The 19,815-nt window shown below is 37.3% G+C and overlaps 1 pseudogene; it reads left to right on the top strand.

Annotated features, from left to right (window-relative positions):
* Positions 1–19,815, top strand: part of LOC115422151 (plexin-B1-like) — a 175,101-nt pseudogene that overhangs the window by 97,171 nt on the left and 58,115 nt on the right.

Genomic DNA, 19,815 nt, shown 5'->3' with positions numbered 1-19,815 from the left:
CGTTACTTTCATGTCGTCTGCTCAGAGCTGCTGATAAACTTGCTCCTTTCATGTTGTCTCGTCAAGCTCATGCTGAATTTTTACATCTGAACCTCCTCGACAAACCATGGTGTAGTTTTACAGGCTGTCATCATGTGGATTAACCTACCGCTGTATTTACTGTCAACTTCCACATCTGTTTTTTGTAAAATGGCGGGTCACAGAGACGACTCTCTGACCAATCAGTGGTCTGCAGTGTTTATACGTCAAGTTTTAGTATCTGGTCCCCAGTCCAAAAAAGTGGTACTAGGTACCAGATTCCAGGTCCTTTTTTGTCGTGGAAACGCAAAAAGGCCGACTCGAGTCAAGTCGAGCCGGTACCACGTAGTGGAAACGCGGCAATAGAGACAAACAGTCAGTGTCACATTCACACCTATGGGCAATTTAGATTAACAGATTAACTTCAAAAAAAGGCAATAAGATTTATTACTAATGCTGATTTTTATGCACCAACAAACTCTGTTTACAGAAGCTGAATTTACTGAAAATCCATGATCTTATTGATCTTAATACAGTGGTAGTGACGTACAAGGTACACAATAATCTTCTACCTCCTTCATCCAGCAGATGTTTGAATGTAGGAAAAGTCAGATTAGCCTCAGAGGAACCAGCATTAAAAAAAAAAAAAGCAAAAGCAAGAACAAATAAAAAAAGTAGATGAGTTTCTGTTATAGGGGTTAATCTTTGGAATGGCCTGAAAGATCGATTCAAACAGTACAAAACAATTAAAACTTTTAAAAAGATGTACAAATGAACTATTATTCCAAAATATAGAGCTCAGGGTTGACTCAAGAAAATAGCTGTTTAAGAGACTAGGATTAATACTGGTAGTTGAGATAAGGACATGATTAAGCTGAATTCAATTAAATATGTATTCTCTTCTGTTGTATATTTAGCAATGATTATACTGAATTTTTTTTTGTTTGTTTTCACGTGGAAACTTTGTGTTAATTATAGATAGGGTTCAGCAAAATAAGTCTGTACTTAAGCCTAAACCCTTTTGGTCGCATTGTATATGGAACAATGGACATGTTGTTTCTGTTTGATGTTTAAAGTAATTAACGACTGAATAAACTACTACTACTACTACTACTACTACTACTACTACTACTACTACTACTACTACCACTACTACTACTACTACTACTACTACTACTACCACTACTACTACTACTACTACTACTACTACTACTACCACTACTACTACTACTACTACCACTACTACTACTACTACTACTACTACTACTACTACTACTACCACTACTACTACTACTACTACTACTACCACTACTGCTACCACTACTACTACTACTACTACTACTACTACTACTACTACTACCACTACTGCTACCACTACTACTACTACTACTACTACTACCACTACTACTACTACTACTACTACTACCACTACTACTACTACTCTACTACTACTACTACTGCTACCACTACTACTACTACTACTACTACTACTACTACTACTACTACTACCACTACTGCTACCACTACTACTACTACTACTACTACTACTACTACTACCACTACTACTACTACTACTACTACTACCACTACTGCTACCACTACTACTACTACTACTACTACTACTACTACTACTACTACCACTACTGCTACCACTACTACTACTACTACTACTACTACTACTACTACTACTACTACTACCACTACTACTACTACTACTACTACTACCACTACTACTACTACTACTACTACTGCTACCACTACTACTACTCTACTACTACTACTACTGCTACCACTACTACTACTACTACTACTACTACTACTACTACTACTACTACCACTACTACTACTACTACTACTACTACCACTACTACTACTACTACTACTACTGCTACCACTACTACTACTACTACTACTACTACTACTACTACTACTACTACTACTACCACTACTACTACTACTACTACTACTACTACTACTACTACTACTACTACTGCTACCACTACTGCTACTACTACTACTGCTACCACTACTACTACTACTACCACTACTACTACTACTACTAACCAATCAGTGCATGTCTTTGATGATGGGAGGAGCCAGAGTACCCAGAGAGATCCCACGCAGACACAGGGAGAACTAATAATGAACAAAAAAAGGAACAAAATAATGAAAAAGTAGACAAAACATGAACAGAATAATGAAGAAATGGACAAATATGAACAAAAATATTTACAAAATAAGGACATACTAAACAAACTGTAACAAAAACTTCTAAAATAATGAAAAATCATGTGTGACATGAGAGTGATGAATAATGGATCAATAATGTAAAGCACTTTGGATGCTTTGAAAAGCACAATAGGAATCTAATCCAGTATTGTTTATGACCTCCGCCAGCAGGTATCGTGATCACTTTGCTTTGTGTGCATGTTTGCGTGTTTGTTTTTTAGCAAGATAACTCAAAAAGTTATGGATGGATTTTCATGAAATTTTCAGGAAATGTTGATACTAGCGCAAGGAAGAGATGATTAAATTTTGGTGGTGATCGGGGTGGGGGGGGCAGATCTCTCTTGGGGGAGGTCTGCGCTCTCCGAGTGTTTTTCTTGTTATTATTATTATTGTTTAGATTGTTTCAGATGGTGTCAGGCGGGTGTGGGCCTGTCGCAGCAGGTCAGTGTGTCACAGTTGAAGCGTCTGAACTGGTGCTAATGGTCCGTCTGCTGCTGCTCCATGTCCTGCACAAAACACATCCGGCAATTTTTACACATTTGTCAGCATCTGCCATGGTCTGACAGAGGTAGAAGCAGATTGGAACACAGAGCCCCGAGGGGAGAACCGGGGGGGAGGACCAGGGGGAGGACCGGAGAACAGGGAATGGTGGCAGTCAACAAGGTGACCACGGCAACCAGGACTGAACCTGCTCTACGTGGGTTATGCTTTGTCCCACATTGTCTGATGGAGTTTGACATAGTCCCACATATCCAGACAATCTCCCATATGTTAGAGACAACATCAGATTAAAGTCCGATCTACATCCACATGAGCCACAGGTTTTAACTTTAACCTTTTCACTCAACGGAAGATTTAAAATGTGACACGACTCCAAACATGAACCTACCGCTGATCCTCCATGAACCAACCTCTAATATTCACACAGAACCAGTCAATATAAATGCAGATTTTGTTTTGTTTTCAGCTCATATTGGATCAGTGAATTAAATGGAGCAAAGAGTCAGAATAAACAACAGGATTTCGGGGGGGATGTGGCGATCAAATTTTTACTTTCATTTTCATATCCATTTAAGAAATGAAGTCCAACAGAGGTATTTTAGAAGATACAATAGTACTGGAATGGATTCTCAGAACAAGAATACCAACAGTGGGTGCAAGACATAACAACGTGTCATGGGATACCATAGAACACACTGATGATATGATGATAAGAAAAGAAAAGTAAGGTTAATTACACACTCAAAAAATAAAAATGCATACATAATCTACAAAAATACACACACGTACACACAAAACATACTGACACAGAGAGTGTGTCTTGGGTTTTGAGTAGTTTTTGCACAATAACACAGCTCTACAACACATCATATCAGAGTGGATGTGAAAATAGATGCTGTGAGATGTTCAGTTTATTGGTCACATGACGGAGTTTCTCCACTGAATGAATAGAATCTGTGGTTTCTCAGACTGAGAACCAGCTATGGGATGTGGCTATATCCTGGAGTCAGAGTCATAACGTCCCAGGTCGGAGTCCAGCTGAGAAGTAGGGGTAGGGTGGGGGGTTAAATCGACACAAATCCAGTCAATATAAATGCAGATTTTGTTTTGTTTTCATCTCAAATTTACAACACATTTGGATGTAAAACGTGGAACGTGTATCAGTGAATTAAATGGAGTATAGAGTCAGAATAAACAACAACGTTTCTTGGGTTTTGAGTAGGTTTTGGATAATGACACAGCTCTCCGACACGCCATATCACTTGATGTTAAAATAGATGCTGTGAGATGATCAATGTATTGGACACATGATGGTGTTTCTCCACTGAATGAATAGAATCTGTGGTTGAGCAGGAATGGGATGTGGCTATTTCCTGGAGTCAGAGTCATAACGTCCCAGGTCGGAGTCCGGCTGAGGAGGAGTGGGTGGGGTGGGGGTTATATCGACACAAAATCAGTCAATTTAAATGCAGATTTTGTTTTGTTTTCAGCTCCTATTTACAGCAAATTTGGATGTAAAACGTGGAACGTGGATCAGTGAATTAAATGGAGTATGGAGTCAGAATAAACAACAGCGTTTCTTGGGTTTTGAGTAGTTTTTGGATGATGACACAGCTCTACAACATGCCACATCAGACTCTATGTGAGGATTGATGCTGTGAGATGTTCAATTTATCGGTCACATGATGGTGTTTCTCAACTGTGGTTGAGCAGGGATGGGATGTGACTATTTCCTGGGGCCAGAGTCATAACGTCCCAGGTCGGAGTCCGGCTGAGGAGGAGTGGGTGGGGTGGGGGTTATATCGACACAAAACCAGTCAATTTAAATGCAGATTTTGTTTTGTTTTCAGCTCCTATTTACAATACATTTGGATGTAAAATGTGAGACGTGGATCAGTGAATTAAATGGAGTATAGAGTCAGAATAAACAACAGCGTTTCTTGGGTTTTGGGTAGTTTTTGGATAATGACACGGCTGTACGACATGCCGTATCACTTGATGTTAAAATAGATGCTGTGAGATGTTCACTTTATTGGTCACATGATGGCATTTCTCCGCTGTACAAATAGAATCTGTGCTTTCTCTGACTGAGGAGCAGTGATGGGATGTAGCTATTTCCTGGAGTCAGAGTCATAACGTTCCAGGTCGGAGTCCGGCTGAGAAGTAGGGGCGGGGGGGGGGTTATATTGACACAAATCCAGTCAATATAAATGCAGATTTTGTTTTGTTTTCAGCTCAAATTTACAACACAATTGAGTGTGAAGTGTGAGATGTGGATCAGTGAATTAAATGGAGCATACAGCAATAAACAACCGCGTTTCTTGGGTTTTGAGTAGTTTTTGGATGATGACACATCTCTACGACACGCATCAGACTGGATGTAAAAATAGATGCTGTGAGATGATCAATTTATTGGCCATGTGACTGTGTTCCTCCACTGAATAAAATAGAATATGTGGTTGAGCAGGGATGGGATGTGGCTATTTCCTGGAGGTCAGAGTCATAACGTCCCAGGTCGGAGTCCTGCTGAGGAGGGGTGGGTGGGGTTTATGGTTTTTTTTACCACTCTACCATAAAACAAACCAACCCACCAGAGGTTTGAGACGTTCCGCACGTTTCCGTGGATACGGGATTGTTGCCATGGCGACGTTAATATAGGCAACTCCAGTTAGATGGTCAGAAGAAAGTGTGAAGCAGAAAATACATCACTGATCTGAAACCGATTATTGACCCGCTGTGACTTTTTCAGGCCTCTGTTGTGTTTTTCTCTGCGACGCTCTGATTTGTAACAGAATCAAGAGTGTATGTGAGTGGGCTGTGTTTGTACTGGGTGACCTTTGACCTTTAAACCAACAGTACATTCATCAGTGTAACAGCTTTAATGTGTTCACTGATAAAACCACAGTGTTCTGGTTTATCATCTGTTCCTGTCTTTGTAACGGTCATGACTCCTGACACTGATTTAATGAATAAAAGAACAAATAATGAACAGAAACAGGAGACTCATAACCATCACTTCTTTGTTTTAATGACTTTTGCACAGCTTTTTTTAAGTAAAAATACTGAAAAATGGTTAATTTGGTTCAGCTTTTGTTATTTTAATGGTTATTTTTCCTTGTTTTACTACTTGATTTATTAATTGTGTCCGTTTCTTTTGATAATTTGTCTTCATTTTATTGCTTATTGTCTTCCATTCGTTCATTTTATTGCTTAATTTTAATTATCAATAAATTGAACAAAATGAAATAAGAAAATAGAAAAAATATTAAGCAACAGGAACAAAATAGGCCACAAACTGAACAAAATTGGGAAAAAAACATTGAGTTTGATCTAAGACAGCGGATGGACACACTTGATCTATATTAAGTAAAAAATAAAACTAATAAAATTGAATCAAAAATGCACAAACTAATAAATAATATGAAAAAAGCAAATATTTGACTAAAAATAAGTTAAAAAAAAAAAAAAAGGAAGAAGAAGAAGCAGAAAATGAGCAAGAGTGGACCAAAACAGGCAAAGTAATCAATAAATTGAACACAATGAATTAAGAAAATGGCAAAAATAATAAGCAACAGGAACAAAATAAGCCACAAACTGAACGAAAAAAAAAACAAAACATTGAGTTTGATCAATGACAGTGGATGTAGACGCTTGGTCTATACTAAGAAATAAATGAAATTAACAAAAATGAACTAAAAATGTACAAACTAATAAATAACATGAAAAAAATAAGCAAATATTTGACTAAAATTAAGTAAAAAAGAATAAAATAAGCAAGAAAACGAACAAAATGAATTAAGAAAATAGCAAAAATAATAAGCAACAGGAACAAAATAAGCCACATACTGAACGAAATTGGAAAACAAAACAAAACAAAAAAACACTAAGTTTGATCAGTGACAGTGGATGTAGACGCTTGGTCTGTATTAAGTAATAAATAAAATTAACAAAAATGAATTAAAAATACACAAACTAATAAATAACATGAACAAAAGAATAAACTAAGCAAGAAAATGAACCAAAACAGGCAAAATAATCAATAAACTGAACAAAATAAATTAAGAAAATGACAAAAAATAATAAGCAACAGGAACAAAATAGGCCACAAACTGAACGAAATTGCTAAAAAAAAAAAAAAAAGAAACAGACAGAATATTGGTCCAATTATAATTATTATTACGGTGTTCATGGTTGTTTAGATTATTCACATTTGTGTGAAAAGATAGTTTGGAATTTTAAACATTTTCTTCAAGTAATTTAACTTTTTTGTTTGTTTTTTTTTACACTAAAACAAAGACACATTTGAATAAAAAACAGGAAAATACCTCATTCCTACTGAAAAATGCCAAATGCAGAGGATAATATTCTAGTAAATGTTGGTAAAGACACAAAACTCACCATTTGTAAGTCATGATAAAAGCAGCTGTGGGCCTTTAAGGGTTAACACGACTCTGCGCTCCGTTAGATCGTTCATGACGGAAACATTAGCAGCTAAAAAGTGAAAGGATTTGTTGAAAATGTCAAAGATTCAATTCTCACCTGAAGCGTCGTCGTGACAACATGAGAAGTAGAAGTTTGACACATTCTGACGTTTCTCTTGGTCTTTTTTTTTTTGTGTGTTTCAGGTGACGAGGAGCTGCCATGTTGGCCTCCTCAGCCCCCCCATCGCTCCTCTTCCTCCCCCTCCTCCTCCTCCTCCTCCTCCTCCTCCCCCCTCCCTCCCTCCCCGCTGACGTGGTGACCTCTGACCCCTCGGTGCGGTGGGTGGAGATCGAAGGCGCCCCGCTCGCTCACCTCCTGCTGGACTGGGACTCGGGGGTCCTGTACGTGGGCGGGGTCGACCACCTGTACCAGCTGACCTCTGACCTGGAGGTGGTGTCGCACGTGAGGACCGGGCCTCACCTGGACTCCCCGGACTGCCTGCCCCCCATCGTGGCCCAGGACTGCCCCTCGGCCACGCAGACCCACAACCACAACAAGCTGCTGCTGCTGGAGGCGGGGCAGGGGGCGGAGTCAGGGAGTCTGATCGTATGTGGTTCGCTTTACCAGGGAATCTGTGACAAAAGGTACGTTTATCTGAAAGAATCTGCTTTAGTTTATGACTGAAGCAGAGTTTTACCGTCAGTTACAACCAGGACTTTTATTTACTACAGTGTATTTTATTTTTTTATAACCCCGCCCCCCAAAGAGGAGGCAAGGGGTGTTGTTTTTGGTTCTCTTTGTTTGTTTACACTTCAGCAGCAGAACTATTGCTTGAATTCATACCAAATTGGGTTTATAAATTACCCGTGACCCAGAATAGATGTGATTAAATTTTGGGAAAAGTAGGTCAAAGTTAAAATGTTTTATGAATTTTCAAAATCTTTTTTTCCCCATTTACTTAAAATGGACGAAATGGTTACATGTACTTTTTTTTTTCAACTTTATTGAAAACATATGTGTATACAAAACATTGAGAAATTTCAAACAAACTTCAAGATGTCAAAAGGAAAAACCATCCAAACAAATAAATTGTCTGTCTTTGACAAATCACACCCTGCACACACACACACACACACACACACACACACACACACACACACACACACACACACAAGTACACAAAGTGGCATAAACACTTTGGTGGCTGTCCTAAAATTAATAATTAGGTTAATGTATTTGTCAATGTTGCTCTTCAGTTGTTTAAACAGAATACCAGTTTGCCCTCTTCTTAATGTTGCACTTTGTATGGATTTTTTTTAATTGTTATTTTACTGCAGAATGTGAACTGACAGAACTGTGATTAGATTTTTGTTGTTTGTTCAAAACTCCCTTTTAGGGAAAAGTGCAATACTAAAGTTTAAAATACATTTAGTAATATTTTATTTTCTATTTGATTTATAGCAGCAGCATTATATTATTCCTGTTTTTTTATATTCTGTTGTCTCCAAAAACTGGGGGAAAAATGTTCAAAAATTCATAAATGCATCAAAGACATTTTCAGGGGTTTTCTTTCTTCCCGTACCGAACCGAAAAAAAGACGAACCGTGACTTTCAAAACCGAAAACGTACTGAACCGAAAATTTTGTGTACCGTTACAGGCCTAATAATAATAATAACTTAAAATATAAATATGTCAGAAAAAAGGAAAAAAAAATACATCAGAGAGTAAATTCAGTCCATTTTAAAGAATTCTTCATAAATTGTCAGAGTGCTTGTGCTTTTCTCCGAGTGCTTTTCTAGAAAAGACAGCGAGACCTCCACCAAGGCTGATCAGTGGGGCTCTCCCGTGGACCCCCCCACCCCCGATCGCCACCAAAATGTAGTCATTTGTTTCTTGTACCAGTATCAACATTTCCTGAAAATTTCATGAAAATCCGCCTATAACTTTTTGAGTTATCTTGCAAACAAACAAACAAACAAACAAACTCGGGGGGAGGGGCAGGTCTGTCTTGGCGGAGGTCTGCGCTCTCCGAGTGCTTTTTTTGTTAGAATAATGCAACCTGTGGACAACCTTAAACTGAATCAAACCATGTCTGACACACAGAGCGTGACCCCATTTTAACATCACAAATTTCTGGCGACCCCAGATGGTCAAAACAGAAAGATTTTTTTGCTAAAAATTTTTTTTTTTCCATCTTGTAATAGCTTGCTATACTATGTTACAAATAAAAGTTCATTTTAAACAACATTCAGGCTATATAATCTATAATATACATACATATACTATGTTCGCTCCAGTTTTCTGACTGCGACTGTGTCCGGGCAGGCTAAGCTTTAGTAACACATGTGGTCACATGATCAGGTCAATCAAGATATGCCTTGTCAGATATTATATCCTGTATTTTACTTGAACTGGATTTTATTAGGAAAAGTGTGTGGTGTTTTAATTATAATGAAATATATAGCAAATCATTAAAAATATTTTTAGTGTAATTTTTTTTTTTTTTTTTTTTTTTTTTTTTGATTTTTATCAATTACTAGAAATTTCAGGCGACCCCATTTGAATTCCAGACGACTCCAAGGTTGGAAAAACATACCTAATATGTTTATGAAATCCAAAGTCGAGGATTTAAACTGAGGGTAAAATGTGACTTTGCTGGTTTTCAGAGTCAAACAGCCTGAGGAGCTGATTCTACTGAACTTTTCTTCCGGTACTTTTACAGACTTAAAACAAATCTGCATCAGTCTCTACATTTTCTTTATAAAATCCTCAAATATGACGATGTGGCCTGAATGTTAATGTTATTGCAGACACTTTTCATTGTCTAATGTGCCTCTAAATACATTTTACAGACACATTTAATCCATAAAGACCCAGTCCTACAATTGTGTCAGTTCCTAAATGAATTTTTCTCTATTTTCAACCTTTCTTAACTGATTTATCACCATTTATTCTAATATTATGTTCTGTATTTTGCATTTTTAAGTATAAATCAGGTATTTTTCTACATTTAATCTGCTGATCGTTTAGATATCCTTAAAAAGCTCATATTTGTCTAAACCCACTTTTATTAGTCTGTGGTTCATTTATTTATGGATTTGGACCCTAATAGTTCATACAGTTTGAATTTAAACCCTCCAGGTGCTGCAAAACTATCTTTAGATTCATTTTGGCAAAAAACAAGTGGATTTCTACAACCAATTCCTGCTGAATTTGTTCTGTCTCTAACTAGTTCCATCTCCACATTTGCTCATATCAGGTCCAGACTTCTGACCAACATTTCTCCAGTTTGACATAATTGTTTGTCAGCAGCAGCGGTTGTAGTAAAAACTCAAAATATGTCCAAACTTGGAGCCCATTACCTAAAATGTTCAGTTGTCGGTTGAACGGGACAGAGCAGCACAGCCGACAACCTGGAGGGGGCGGGGCCTGAAGTGTCTCATGTGCATTTAAAGGGCCAGCGCTCTAAACCACCTTTCTGGTGTCATTACTCAGAAATAGGGCTGAAAATGGACCTGTGGAGTTGAATGAATGAAGAATTCAGACCCAAGCAGAGCATTTACAGTTTATGGAGACCACAGGGAAATGTTGGGAAAGGAAGAATTCCACTTTAAAAAAAAAGGAAAATATCTCTCATTTATGTGAAAATCAGATATTTTCCTACATTTAATTTGCAGATCATGTAGATGTTCATAAAAGCTCAGATTAAAGTTCAGTGATATTATGTCAGAAATAGAGAAAACTGAAGAAAAAGTGACTTTACAGCAAATTAACTGAACATAAAACAAGTGTCATAAATCAGCATGATGGTGTTTCCACGGTAACTACGGAGCCTCTGAATGTCCTAATGGGTCATATCTGATGACCATGAAAAGATGAGCCAAATATCACGCCTTTAAAAGCTCATATTAAAGTTGAGGGTTATATCAGAAAAAGAGAAAAAGTGACTTTTTCAGTTTAAATCTGTCATTAACTGAACATAACCCCAGTGTGTCCATCCACTGTCACTGATCCAACTCCATGGGTTTTACTGGGGAATCAAAGTTGTAGAAGATGACAGTGTTTCCACGGTAACTACAGAGCCTCTGAACGTCCAAATGGGTCATATCTGATGACCATGAAAAGATGAAAAACTGTATTTAACATGAATTATTCACATATATTGGTAGGATTAATGGATCAGCAGTTATTAAACAGTTTATATCAGTAGATGGTTTTGGTTAAAGGTGGATGTTTGGGTCTTTATGGGTTAAAATGCATGTGGTCAGAATATTGTTATAATCGTAATGTAGAGGCTTATTTTTTCAGAAACAGGAAAAAATGAAGAAAATGTGACTTTTTCTTGCAAAATCTGTCATTAACTGAACATAAAGCATCTGTCTATAATCCCCTATTATTTATTAAATCAAATGGGTTTTACTGGTGGATCAGTGTTGTAGATCCTTATTATTTTGTTGTTTTTCTTGCTTAATTTTTGTCAGTTTTTGGTTTATTTTTTCCCCATTATTTATTCTTTTTGTACATTATTTTATTAATTTTTGCTTATTTTATTTATTATTTCATATATATAAACCCAGTGTGTCCATCTACTGTCATTGATCCAACTCCATGGGTTTTACTGGGGAATCAGTGTTGTAGAAGATGACAGTGTTTCCATGGTAACTACGGAGCCTCTGAACGTCCAAATGGGTCATATCTGATGACCATGAAAAGATGAAAAACTGTATTTTACACCAATTATTTACATGTATTGGTAGCATTAATGGATCAGCAGTTATTAAACAGTTTAGATCAGTAGATGGTTTTGGTTAAAGGTGGATTTTTTAGGTTTTTATGGGTTAAACATGAACGATGGAGGTGAAACGTTGAGTGTTCAAAGTGAAGGATTCAGATATTAATGACCACAGATCACCTGGTTCCCTCAGACTCTCATTCATTGTTTCAGCTGATCGTGGTGAGTCCTGCTGTATTGATTATTGATTACTGTATTGATCTTCCTTCTCTACAGGAGTCTCTCCAACATCTCTCAGCTCATCTATCAGACGTCGAACCCTGTCGACACACAGTACGTGGCCGCCAACGACCCCCGAGTCTCCACCGTCGCCGTGGTGATAACGACTGAGAACAAACAGGAAGGGGGCGGGGCCGGTGGCATCCTTCGCTTGATGCTGGTTGGTCGAGGTTACACCAGCAAAGGTCCCGGCGACATCCCACCGATCACAACTCGCCGTCTGTACCCCGTGGTCCCGCCTCGCCGAGCGTTCTCGCAGGAGGAGGAGCTCGGGAAACTGGTCGTCGGGAGTTACTCAGAGTACAACAACCACTTTGTGAAAGCCATCACGCACGACAAACACGCGTACTTCCTGTTTTCACGCCGCGACATGTGGCACAAGAAGGAGTACCGGACGTACGCCTCGCGGCTCTGCGTCTCCGACCGCAGCTTCTACTCGTACGTGGAGGTGCCGCTGCTGTGCCGCGGCGGTTACAACCTGGCGCAGGGGGCGTGGCTCGGGAACCACTCAGGTGAGCCCGCCCTGTTTGTCGTCATGGCGGCGGGACAGGCGTCCACTCCGGTGGCCACGAGCCGCTCGGCGCTGTGTGTTTACAAGATGGCGGATCTGGACGCCATGCTGCGACGGGCGCAGGAAGTGTGTTACACGGAAGGAGGGCGTGGCAGCAGCGGACAGGAAGAGGCCTACATCGAATATGCCGTGTCGTCGAAGTGTCTGAAACTGCCCAAGGTAAAAACGAACACAGAAACGTTAGCATGTTCTGATTATGGTCTGTATTTAAATATGGACTTAGTGATGCTCCTCAGAAGTGAAGCTCATGACTCCCCTGGTGGTGGCAGCATTCTCATATATTTCAGATTTTTTTTGGTTGATTTCCAGAGAATGATTTTATCCTCAAATAATCGTCTTTATGAGCAGTTTCTAAGAAGTTATTTGATTTTATGAAAACAGATGATTGACAGCTGAAATAACCAATTACAGACCAGAATCTTTCAGAGGTTTGACCAAAAACGATCAGAAATGTCATTCTTTTTGAACTATTCATGACAGTTGTTCTAAGGTACAACTTTAACTACCTTTAACGTCTCTAAAAGAAGCTCCACAGTTGAATATTTACCAAATTATAGCTCAATAAAAATTGCATAAAATAAAATTATATACATTTTTCCACACTGAGGCGCATCAGAACTGTCACATTTAAGTATTTATTTCTCATGTGGTACTACGAGTATTGAAAGTGTAAAATATGATTTTACACCAATATTTCAGATCCATATTGCTCATGTTACTTTTTACACTAAAAGACAGATAAAATAAGATAATTTAAGATAAGTTAAGATAAAATAAGATACAATAATTTAAGATATAAGATCATTTAAGATCATTTACGATAAGATATGATAATTTAAGATAAGATGAGATAAAATAATTTAAGAGAAGATAATTTACAATAATTCAAGATAAGAATTTAAGATAAGATTAGAGAAGAGAGGAGAAGGTAATTTAAGATAATTTAAAATAAGATTAGAGAAGATAAGATAAAATAAGATCATTTAAGATAAAATAATCTAAGATAAAATAAAATAAGACAAGATAATTTAAGATAAGATAAGAATTTAAGATAAGATTAGAGAAGACAAGAGCAGAGAATTTAAGGTAAGGTAATTTAAGACAAGATCATTTAAAATAAGATTAGAGAAGATAAGATAAAATAAGATAATTTAAGATAAGATAAAATAATCTGAAATAAGATGAAATAAGATAAGATAATTTAAGATAAGATAAGAATTTAAGATAAGATTAGAAAAGAGAATTTAAGATAAGATCATTTAAAATAAGATTAGAGAAGACAAGATAAGATAATTTAAGAAAAGATAAGATTAGATCATTTAAGATAAAATAATTTAAGATAAGATAAGACTATGGGGCAGTTTGACAGCAGCAAATCTGAAAATAAAGTGCACTGAAGACAGGCTTAAAATAAACAGTGAAACATGAAATATAAACAAAAAAGAGTAATCTGCTATCTCTACAAATTTTGATTTAAATAATATTTACATGTTTACACTATAGATGCATAAAGTAAAAGTTTATTTGTTATTATGATTGTGTTGTTCTGCTCTGACCCACTTTAGATCATACTGGTCTGTTTGTGGAACCTGACCTAAAATAATTTGAACATCTTTGATCGTTAATATCTTCAGTCTATTTCATAAATTCATCCCACGGACTAGATTGGACACTTCGGCGTACCAGTTTTGGTCCACGGGCCATATGTTCGACATCCGTATTCTATAAATTGTAGAACTACTGTCTAGGATTCCTTTAAATTCACTTCACAATCACAGTCTGAAGCTGTGAATGATCCTGGACTTCTGATGTTCAGGAAAAAGGAAAAAAAAAACAACCATTATGCACCCACTGAAAGAGTCTGAAACCTTCAGAACACACAATATCAAAAGGTAAAAGATCGACTGTCATTCCTGAATCCTTTATTTTTCTGTATGGGGCTGTGATGGTAAAGTCAGATGGTGTTATAATAATACTACACACTCTTAACCTTGTGCGTCTTTGTTCAGTCGGCTGCGATTTTTGTTCAGTTTCACCTTCAAACTCCAACAGAATCCAAACATATTTGTCTGGTCGCTGAACTTTGAGAATCAAAAAAAAACAAAAAAAAAAACAACTCGACTCGACTCAACTCCCTCTTTGTCCCTGGTACTTCACACTATAATACCCCCTCGATGTAGATGGTTGTCATGGCAACGGCACATGAAACCGCTGTGTGATGTTATGTTCAACACAACACAAGAAGTTCATCCCCGTTGAAACGTCTGGTCCTTTTGGTTTCATCACACTGCAAATTATGTGGTTCTTACCAAGATTTAAAAAAAAAAAAAAAAACCTTAGATGTAGAAGTGTTAGATCATTTATTTTGTTTTAAGAGTTCATTTCTTATTTTAAGTGCTCATACATCTGTAGACATACTTATTTCTATTCTTAATTCAAAAAGTCTTGTCTGGTGAACTGATCTTGCTGCATGAACAGATATTTCACTTGTTTTTTTGTATCTTTTCCCTCAGCTTTAGTGTTTTTATCTTGTTTTCAGACTCCTCTTTTTTGCAGTGCATAGTCTGGTTCTGGTCAAATAAATGAATGTAATAAAAACACAGCCTCCATTCCCCTCTGCCGCAAAAATGAACAGGCCTTTGCCTTTAATTCCTGCTGTTTCAGATGTAAAATAATATCAAATTTAGTGTGAAAACTCATTTTGATCGACTGAATTCACTGCTTTACTATAATCAGATAATAACACTTAAAGTGAGTATTTAACCCACAGCAGCTAAATGATGAAAATAATTTCATTATATTCTGTTTTTTTTTTTTTTTTTTTTAATTAAAGCAGTAGAATATATAATTCAATAGAGACACTGCACACCACCCTGTCATAAATCAGTGTTTTGACCCTTAAACAGATGCTGAGTTTTGGTTTAATTTTTCTATCATCGGTTGTTTTGAGGCTGAATGTGAATTCACTTCAGTTTAATCTAGACTTAGACTTAGACAGACTTTATTTGTCTTTAAAATTTGCATCAAAATGAAATTAAGATGCAGTGGCTCAGTGCACAACAGGAACAATAACAGTCTTTATATAAAAGGATAAATAGACATATTAAAAATAAAAATAGAAAACTTCAATAAAAGATGAATAAGGATAAATATCTAAATATATTCTAAAACATTGTACAGTTCAAAAAACTGTTAGACAAAGCCTCATGACAATAAGGCCCAGAGGTCATTGTGTAGCTTAATCAATTATCAACGTGAGTATGAACATGAAAAAAGAACGAAAAATAGTTCCAATGTCCCTGTCCATGTATGACTTCTATCAGTGATCAATAGGAACTATATTGACATCTGTAACTATTTACATGTTATAAATCATCAATATAGGGACCATTAGAAGGAAACGCGCATTTCTAATATTTCAAAAATTAGTAGAAAATTCAAAAATCTAAATTAGTTCTCAAAACTATGACTTTGTAGACATTGTCCCAAAAAAGATACATATAAAATTTTAAAATTAATCCGACCGGTAGTTTCAGAGAAGATTGTTGAAATCTAGACATTAGTGACCTTGACTTTGACCCTTCAAGGTCACTCAAGGTCAAAGCTCACGGACCCAAATGAAAGTCCATATATGACTTCCTATCAGTGATCAATGGGAACTATATTATTATCTGTAACCATTTACATGATATAAACCATTGAAATATGGACCATTACACAAAAGCTCTGTAGTTACCGTGGAAACACCGTCATCTTCTACAACACTGATTCACAAGTAAAACCCATGGAATTTGACCAATGACAGTGGATGGAAACACTTGGTTTATATTAAAAAGAAATAAAATGAACAAAAATTAATTGAAAATATACAAACTAATAAATAGTTTGAAAAATAAGCAAATATTTGACTAAAATTAAGTACAAAATAATAAAATAAGCAAAAAAAATGAACAAAAACAGCCAAAATGATTAATAAATTGAACAAAATTAATTAGAAAAATTAACAAAAATAAGAAACAATAGGAACAAAATAAGCCATAAACTGCACAGAACTGAAAAAAAAACCAAAAAAGCAAAAAACATGTAGTTTGATAAATGACAGAGGATGCAGACATTTGGTTTATATTCAGTTAATGATATATTTTGCTGAAAATGTCTTTTTTTTTATTCCATTTTCTCTGTTTCGATATAAAAACCTTTGAATTTACTCTGAGCTTTAATGAACATCTACATGATGAGTGAATTAAATATAGGAAAATACATGATTTACACTGAAAAATGCAAAATACAAAGGATAATATTCTAATAAATGGTGAGTTTCTGGGTTAAAATCCACAAAAAACATTACATGACATCAGTGGCGGCTGCTTGTCCTTCAGACAGGGGAAGCTCATTGTCGGCTTACATCAAAAAAATTGTCAAGTTATTTAAACATAAATTCGGTCCTCCGGTCCTTTTGATTTGTGTATTTGTGTGTTTACAGTGCAAGAAATGAATTAATGAAGTAATTTCGTAGTGGTTTCTCTTTCGATTTCACAGCAGAATGTGCGACGGTATTAAACTGAACTGTGTCAAGTGAGGGAGTAGATCGCAAAACAGCTGTCAATCAAATGGGATTCAGCCTGGGACCGATCCTCGTGGAAGCCTGGCATCTGGCCCGGCCAAGCTCCGCCCACAGCTCCATTCACCCCAAGAGACACAGAGCGTCCGGGGGCGGGACAACATCATGGCATTTATCCAATTACCGTCCAGTTTAGAGGCAATGAAAAAACAGTTCCACTCAGTCCCATTGAAGTGCATGAACGCTGAGCGTCTACGGACAAATGCACTGAGCAGAGATGGAGGAGAAAACAGAGACACGGGAATGGAGGAGAAGTGAACAACATCCAGTCTGTGATTTGTGATAAAGCTGATTCTGAACGAACTCGTCTGTGAGATGAACGTGTTCGAACACATTTGTAGTCAATGAAATGTCAACACAACCAAACAGATTTAACCATTTAATTTTCATAATTTTAGGGGAAACTGCGCTTCCCTTACAGTCTGTGAGAAATCACCTCTGCATTACATTTACATTTATGCATTTGGCAGATGCTTTTTTCCAATGCGACTTACAGAGGAAAAACCAAAATAAAAGAATAAAATACAAGAATAGAAATATGAAACAGCTGTACAATTAAAAACAATGTCGTAGAGAAGAATAAAAAAGCAAAGTGATAGACTACAATACAAGAATAGATTAAAAAGACATAAAAACAGCTGCCCAATTAAAAACAGTGAAATAAAAATACTGAGTAAAACAACAGAATAAACATAATTCATAATACTACGTCCACTGAGTCGAGTGGAAACGGGCTGTAAAGTGCGATCCGTCATCATCTCCGTTCTACCTGGAACCGACGCCTGACGAGATCAGAGTGACATCACAGATTAGCAGCTGATTTGTTAAAACCTGTCAATGGTCATCATCTGTCGCCACGGTGACCTTAATACCGTGTGTCACCGTGTGTGTGTGCGAGTGTGGATTAGAGCCGTCATCTTCAGCAGCTGGATTTATCCACAGACAGCTGTCACTCAAAGCCAGCGGTCCCAACAGCTGGACGGACCGCCGTGACCCACATCACCACGGCGACCGAACGCACCACGGCGAAACCCCGCCAGCCGTGGATTTATTTAATGTGGTATTTAGCGGTTTTCCAGGTTAGAACTTACAGATCAGAAGAGGAATCGGATCAGTAGACGGCGTCGTTCATGATCAAACGACTGCTTTAAGTCGACGGCAGAACAGTAGAATTTATTAACGTTCCACATCAAAGAACCAACGCTCGCTGTTTTCCAGGAGTCACTTGAAGCTGAGGCTCGTAAACAAAACAAAACCTCCATCCACCGCCGCCTGGTGACTTCCTCTGTGTGTTTTTATCTGTCATCTCATCATCAATCAGTTCATATCAGTTGGCTCTAATTACTTTTATACTTGTCTTGGTCGTTTTAACCATGATTTTCGATGTTTTCTTTAATCACATGTTCATTCAGAAGGGTTTACGGTCACTCATATTTGTCTTTCAGCAGAATTACACAAAAGCTACAGCTCTGATTTATATGCGGGTGTATTCAGAACTACAGAGTTTGGTCTAAAACGGACCACAGTTTGTTTCCCTGGAAAGTCTGCCCTTTTTTTTCAGGTGTGAATACAAACATGCAAACTCTGAGTCGAACCAAACAAGATGCTTTATAGCAGCAAAGAGTCTAAAACAAGAGAAAGGTCAAACTTTTGTGGTATTTGAGGAACTGTTTCAGTCCATAATGACTGAATTTTAACTCTGTTGTAATGAAACAGTTTATTAACTGTTAGTTCTGTTTCTTCATAACCTCAATAAAGACACAATAAAAGTGTTTAATGGGCTGAACTGACCACTGGCACCAACAGAACCAGAACGTCATCGTCTGTGGTTGGTTACTGTGGAATGAGTGTTTGGCATTACTCCATTAGAGGGCGCTGCTCTGGCCAAATACCACGAAGAAGAGTAGAGTTTATTTAGAGAAGAAGAAGAAGAAGAAAGTCAATAATAACAAACATGGCAACAACATAGGAGGTTTTACTGATATTAAAACTGAGAAGGGTTAGTTCTGGTAAATATGTCGGTAGTTTCTCTTCGAAAAGTTCTGCCATTTCTGGGAATTACTCACCTCACATCTCAACACTGCCCCCTATGGTTCCCAGTGGTACTGCAATGTAGTCTGCATTTGGTCCATATTCATAAGATTCCAAGTGACGGACAGAAATATGGACAAAATGACGTATTTACATATTTAAGACATCCTACCAATATAATGCGTGTTTCGGCCCCGCCCCGTGTCCGTCCCATCGATGTCCATCCCATCGATGTTGCAGCACGGGACACAGGAGGGCGTTTGGGTGCAATGCCGCTGTTGCACCACAGGAGGGCACTTCCATACAGGGCACCACGGGTACAATGCCACTAGTCACTTAAATGAGCCTTAAGTCTGTTTTTAGACATTAATGTTACCATCAAGCTAAGATTAGCTTTAACTTCTTATTAA

This window comes from Sphaeramia orbicularis, chromosome 7 (genome assembly GCF_902148855.1).
Source record: "Sphaeramia orbicularis chromosome 7, fSphaOr1.1, whole genome shotgun sequence".
NCBI lineage: Eukaryota > Metazoa > Chordata > Actinopteri > Kurtiformes > Apogonidae > Sphaeramia > Sphaeramia orbicularis.
This window is presented reverse-complemented; position numbering and strand designations above follow the sequence as displayed.